Raw genomic sequence first — 6000 nt, forward strand, 5'->3', positions numbered from 1 at the left:
CTGGTTTGGAAATTGCACCATCTCGGATCACAAGACCCTTCAGAGGAAAGTGAGGACAGCTGCGAAGATCATTGGGGTCTCTCTTCCCTCCATCATAGACATTTACACCACACTCTGCATCCACAAAGCCACCAGCATTGTGGATGACCCCACACACCTCTCACACAATCTCTTCAACCTCCTGCCATCTGACAAAGGTACTGAAGCATTCGGGCCCTCACGACCAGACTGTGCAACAGTTTCTTCCCCCAAGCTCAGACTCCTCAATACTCAGATACTGAGTATCTGAGTAAAACTGACAGCACACACACACACACACACACACACACACAAACACACACACTCGACTGAACACCATCCCACTCTCTTTGCAATTTTTGCACATCTCTGTATTTACTACCTGCATTTTTGCTGCTACAGTATTTATAAAATGTTGTATATCATTTTTTGTCACTATCTATTCTCTCTACCTGGCTGCTACCCAAATAACTGCTATGTCCATTTATAGTATAAGCTTATCTGCTGAATACTACTTCAAAGTATGTTATATTTACACTTACAGCAACTTATTATATTGTTATTCTACTGTCATATCTAATTCACTTTCTTACTAGAACCGTGTAATAGTTGGCGCTGCACTGTATCCTACTGTGCCTATTGTCCTGTTTTAGTAGATATTGTACTGTCTTGTGCAGTTTACACATGTTTGCACATGCACTTTATGCAAGTATAGTATTAGTAAAGTATAGTATTAGCTGTATATGGTTGAAATTACAATAAAGCCACTTGACTTTAAGTGATCAAAAATATTGGAACATGTGACTGATAGGTGTTTCTTGTTGCCCAGGTGAGCTCTGTTAGATTGACTGTTTAAACAGCCCTGAATGTCTACTTTTGGTTTGAGACCTGGGTTTTGCATTTGTGTTAAAAAGGATAAACCAACATGAAGACCAGAAAGCTGTCTATGGGAGAAAAGCAAGACATTTTGAAGCTGAGAAAAGAGTGAAAATTGATCAAAGCCAATGCACAAGCATTGGGCATAGCCAATACAACAATTTGGAATGTCCTGAAAAAGTAAGAAACCACTGGTGTACTAACAACCACACATCAAACAGGCCAAGGAAGACAACAGCAGTTGATGACAGAAATATTGTGAGAGCTATGCCCCCCCCAAAAAGGTATTTGGACAATTGACTGACAAGAATTTAATTGACAAGGTGCGGTCCATTCCCTCGTTACTTCAAGACAAATGAAGCAGATAAAAGGTATGGAGTTGATATCAGGTATTGAGTTGGCATTTGGCAGCTGTTCGACTGGAGCTACCAATATGAAGTCCAAGGAGATCTAAATGCAAGTGAAGGAGGCCATCATTAGGCTGAAAAAACAACATAAATCTATAAGAGAGATAGCAAAAACCTTACGTGTGGCCAAATTAACATTTGGGTACATTCTTAAAAAGAAGTAATGCATTGGCGAGCTCAACAACATCGTAAGGCCTGGAAGACCACGGAAGACATCTAAAGTGGATGATCGCAGAATCCTTTCCATGGTGAAGAAAAACCCCTTCACAGCATCAACAGAAGTCAATAATACTCTGGAGAAGGTAGGCGTATCATTGTCAAGATCTACAATCAAGAGACGCCTTCATGAATGTAAATACATAGGGTTTACAACAAGGTACAAACCATTGGTAACATTCAAGAACAGGAAAGCCAGATTAGACTTTGCCAGAAAACATCTAAAAAAGCCTCCCATGTTCTGGAATAAGATTCTTTGGACTGATGAAACCAAGATTAACTTGTACCAGAATGATGGGAAGAGAAAAGTATGGTGAAAGAAAGGAACAGCTCATGATCCAAAGTATACCACATCATGTGTCAAACATGGTGGAGGCAGTGTTATGGCATGGGCATGTATGGCTGCCAGTGGAACGGGCTTACTGGTGTTTATTGATGATATGACAGCTGATAGAAGTAGCAAGATGAATTCTGAGGTGTATAGGGCTATACTCTCTGCTCACATTCAGCCAGATGCTACAAAACTGATAGGACGCCGCTTCACAGTGCAGGTGGATAATGACCCTAAACATACAGTACTGCGAAAGCAACTCAAGACTTTTTGAAGGCAAAGAAATGGAATATTCTTCAATGGCCAAGTCAGTCGCCTGATCTCAACCCAATAGAGCATGCTTTTCACTTACTGAAGACAAGACAGAAGGCAGAAAGACCCACAAACAAGCAGCAACTGAAGGTGGCTGCAATGATGGCCTGGCAAAGCATTTCCAGGGAGGAAACTCAGAATTTGAGTTTTGAGAACACAGGCTCCAGACTTCAGGCAGTCAATGACTGCAAAGGTTTTTCATCCTTTTCATGTATGTATGATTTTCATGTATGTATATATAGTAGAAAATGTCAAAATTTCACCATGTAAAGGGTTTTTCCCAGGATGCTACATATACTATGTGTATGATTTCAGACAGAGCTTGGACTCTCATTCACTTAACATGGATGTTGGAACTAAATATAAATTTATCAAAAATATAAAGAAATCCATACATGCTGGTAAGCAGCTAGACCTTGGAAAATACCCACAAACATGATTAACTTTCTCAAGGTCTGAAGATTCTTTAGCTATAATGATGTAAAGTCTCAGCTCCTCATTGATTTCCACTGCACAATTGATTGTGTCTATGGAGGAGCCTAAGAGTCTACACAACCCCAAGGAATCTACATTACAAGGAATCTGCAATCTACATTAACGGTTGTGGGACATTTTCTAACCAAGAGATATCAGTACATATAGACACCCTAGTATTGTTTACTGTATCAAACCTGTGTTTGATAGATACTATCAAACACAGGTTTGATAGATACTATGTATCAGCTACACTGTATTAAAATCTCAGATAAGCCTGGGTGAACTTAAAATGATGGTGGAAGTAAACTCCCAATTGAAGTAAGAAGTTCTATTATCCTCTAAGTATATATAGAAAAAAAGTGTAACACTTTACTTAATGGCAGTGTTCATAGAGCTACATAACATCTGCATGACAATTGACATAGACTTACATGAAACATTTTTCAGCAGACCTTAGCTCACATAAAGTCTGCTTTTATCCATTTTGATGTAGGTTTGTCATAACAAACAAGGTTGTGTTATGACACTGCTGCTGACTTAAATAGAGAAATTTAGAAAATAGAGAATCTTCACCTGAAGATTTTTATGAATACCTGTAACAAAAAGTGAGTTAAGTAAGGAATAAAACATGACGGGGCATGATCAATGATGGCCACCTCAAAGTTGTTTATTTTCTAATCACAGCACATCGCAATGTATTTTATTCCTCTTATACTATAGCAATTTGCCAATGTTAATATTTTTTAAATAATGAAGAATGACACATCATAATTTTTATCCATTTATAGTTCCATTTAATGTTATGGAGCGTCTGCAAAACAAGTTAGTTCCTGTCATCATTTATACATTATAACAGCTATAATGTACTGTATAACGCTGGGATTGGAGACTCCTTACAAAAATGTTAAATGTTGCCTCACAGGAAACTTCACCATAGCAGTTACACACTTAATTAGCAATTACACAAGCGAATCAACTTGTTACTATAGAAACAATAACGCATCAGAACAAACACTTAATATAAACCTGTGATTTGCTTTGCAGCTGGAACTACTGTCTGAGCTGCTGTTATAGAAAAGTAATCAACACCTTTTGATCAATCAAAATCGAGAATTCAATGGTGCTGTACAAATTGTATTATTTATTAAATTTTAATGAACACTTGAGAGTGTTACATTGATTCTCTTTGGTTTTGATGTTTGACCAGAAGTCCACTGATCTGCAAAGTTGCTATGACATAATTCAGGCTGGAAAATTTCGGCAGCCTTGCTTCAACAGAAGAGCCATGTCTCCTGATGATGTACGCAGTCTTTATGACAACTGACACCTACTGGAATAAATCTTTATTAATATTTATGAAGGTATTTCAGTTGTCATGAAGGAAAGGCTTGTGTAGGTGTCATATAGCCCTGATTGGTTAAACACTATCCTTATGTAAAATGTTATTAAAGATTTGGCACCTGTGAAAAGTTCATGAGCACAGCAGATTTATTTGAGAAACCATAACTCCGACAGTATGTCTCTAGGATGACTATATTTTTCTCTAAAAGGATTTCATTTCCCAAGACACATCATTGCTGACATGCAGACACATTCAATGTCATCTGCACATTCAGCCTAGCATGAACACATGCCTTACAAACCCACTGAAAACACCAGATGCATCTCAATCACACAAATGTAGATCTCCTTTGACACTAAATATCACCAAAAGTAAATGTAAGTCCATCCACCACACTTATCAGATGGATGATTGAGGACATTTTTTAAAGCTCAAGGGTTAACTTGTTCTTTCTGTGTCTGGGTTGAGAACATCCCATTGGCCCTTATCTGTGTTAGAGAGCAAGAATGACCTTAGCCCATCAGTTAAAGAGGTCTAACTGTATTAACGTCAGGCTAAGCTGCCCATTAGCATTATCTGCTGTTAGCACAAGAAATACTATCACAGAAACCACTCTATGGTGTTCTTTCTCTCCGTCTTTCTGTCTATCTCTCTCTCTCTTACAGTGGTGACTGAAAGACAGACATATATTCCTAATGATGGCTGATGGTGCAATTACTATAATGCTTTTAATGTTCTCAAGTGGAAACATGAACACGAACACTGCACTGCCGTATTCACTGATAAAAAGGCAACCACAGTTACCACATATATGTGTGTCTGACATATTTGGTGTATATCGTGAGTGCATACAGCTGCACTTCATGAGAAGTGTGTAACCGAAGCCTGACACCTGATCACACACACCATGACCTTCATTAAAATTTGAATATGCACCACTATAGCCTGAATATTGTGTGAGGCAGACAATGTAATAGAAATAGTCCAATATTGACTTTTATGGATAAGTGTCAAGTCAGTTGTGGAACACTGACACAAACACACTAGCATTAAATATTCTGGTGAATTCTGGTGAATACAGTACCTCTGTTCATGTTTCAGTGTGTCAACATAAATACATAAATACTTACAGTGCATACAAACTGAACATACACCAACAGTACGACTCATATATATCTACAGAAACAATGTATACAAGAACATGTTATAAGCAAAAGTCCAGAGAGAAAATATGAAGTTTAATACTATCAGATCACATACCTTCACAATGTTCTATGTCTCTTCCATATAGATAACTGTGTGTGGACAAGTTTCCATCAGCTTAGCCTTCCTGATTTGTGTTTCATTTGTGGTGTATTAGCCTCTGTGATCCCTGCACACCCCTCTCAACAGTTCCACACTCCTGATTCCACAGTTAATGTCCCGCTCTCCTGCTGATGACAACTGAAAATTGTCTGACTAAAATAGTCTCTTAAAGGGACAGAGAGGTGTGTGTCTCTTCTTCCCGGTTGCAGTTCACCTTAGCGATAGGACACACCCCATTTAATTCACCCAGGCCTAATCTGCTTTCTTAAGATCCAACAGCCAATGACAGAGTTCAAGGAATGACGGATAGGAAAAGCACTCATGCTCAGTCACTCCCACACACACACACACACACACACACACACACACAGTCCTTAGGTCATGGTGAAAATACATAAAAACATGTTCTTAACACACAGTTGATAAACTGGCTGGACAGCAAGAGATAATGATTTAATCTAACAGGTAATGAGGAAATATTAAAAACACTTTATAATTTCTCTTGTTCAACAGGTGAAGACAACATGCTCAGCATCATTATATAACACTGCAGTAGTGTTTGTAGGTGGAGTGGTTTTGTTTTTAACCTTAGATCAGAGGCAGGGTCATAGCACTAGCTCTCTTTCTCTCTCTCTATCTCTCTCTCTCTCTCTCTCACACACACACACACACACACACACACTTGTTCTCTTTCTTTGCCCACGTGCTGTAGATTA

The 6000-nt window shown here is 38.5% G+C and overlaps 1 protein-coding gene across 1 annotated transcript in view; it reads right to left on the bottom strand.

Moving 5' to 3' along the window:
- Nucleotides 1-5472, bottom strand: part of pcloa (piccolo presynaptic cytomatrix protein a) — a 70394-nt gene extending 64922 nt beyond the window's left edge. The window contains exon 1 of the mRNA XM_053241763.1: nucleotides 5240-5472. The gene's annotated coding sequence lies outside the window, so the exon portion shown is untranslated. The remainder of the gene's footprint in view (nucleotides 1-5239) is intronic.
- Between the last annotated feature and the right edge of the window lie 528 nt (nucleotides 5473-6000).

Source organism: Pangasianodon hypophthalmus, chromosome 18 (genome assembly GCF_027358585.1).
Source record: "Pangasianodon hypophthalmus isolate fPanHyp1 chromosome 18, fPanHyp1.pri, whole genome shotgun sequence".
Classification (NCBI taxonomy): domain Eukaryota; kingdom Metazoa; phylum Chordata; class Actinopteri; order Siluriformes; family Pangasiidae; genus Pangasianodon; species Pangasianodon hypophthalmus.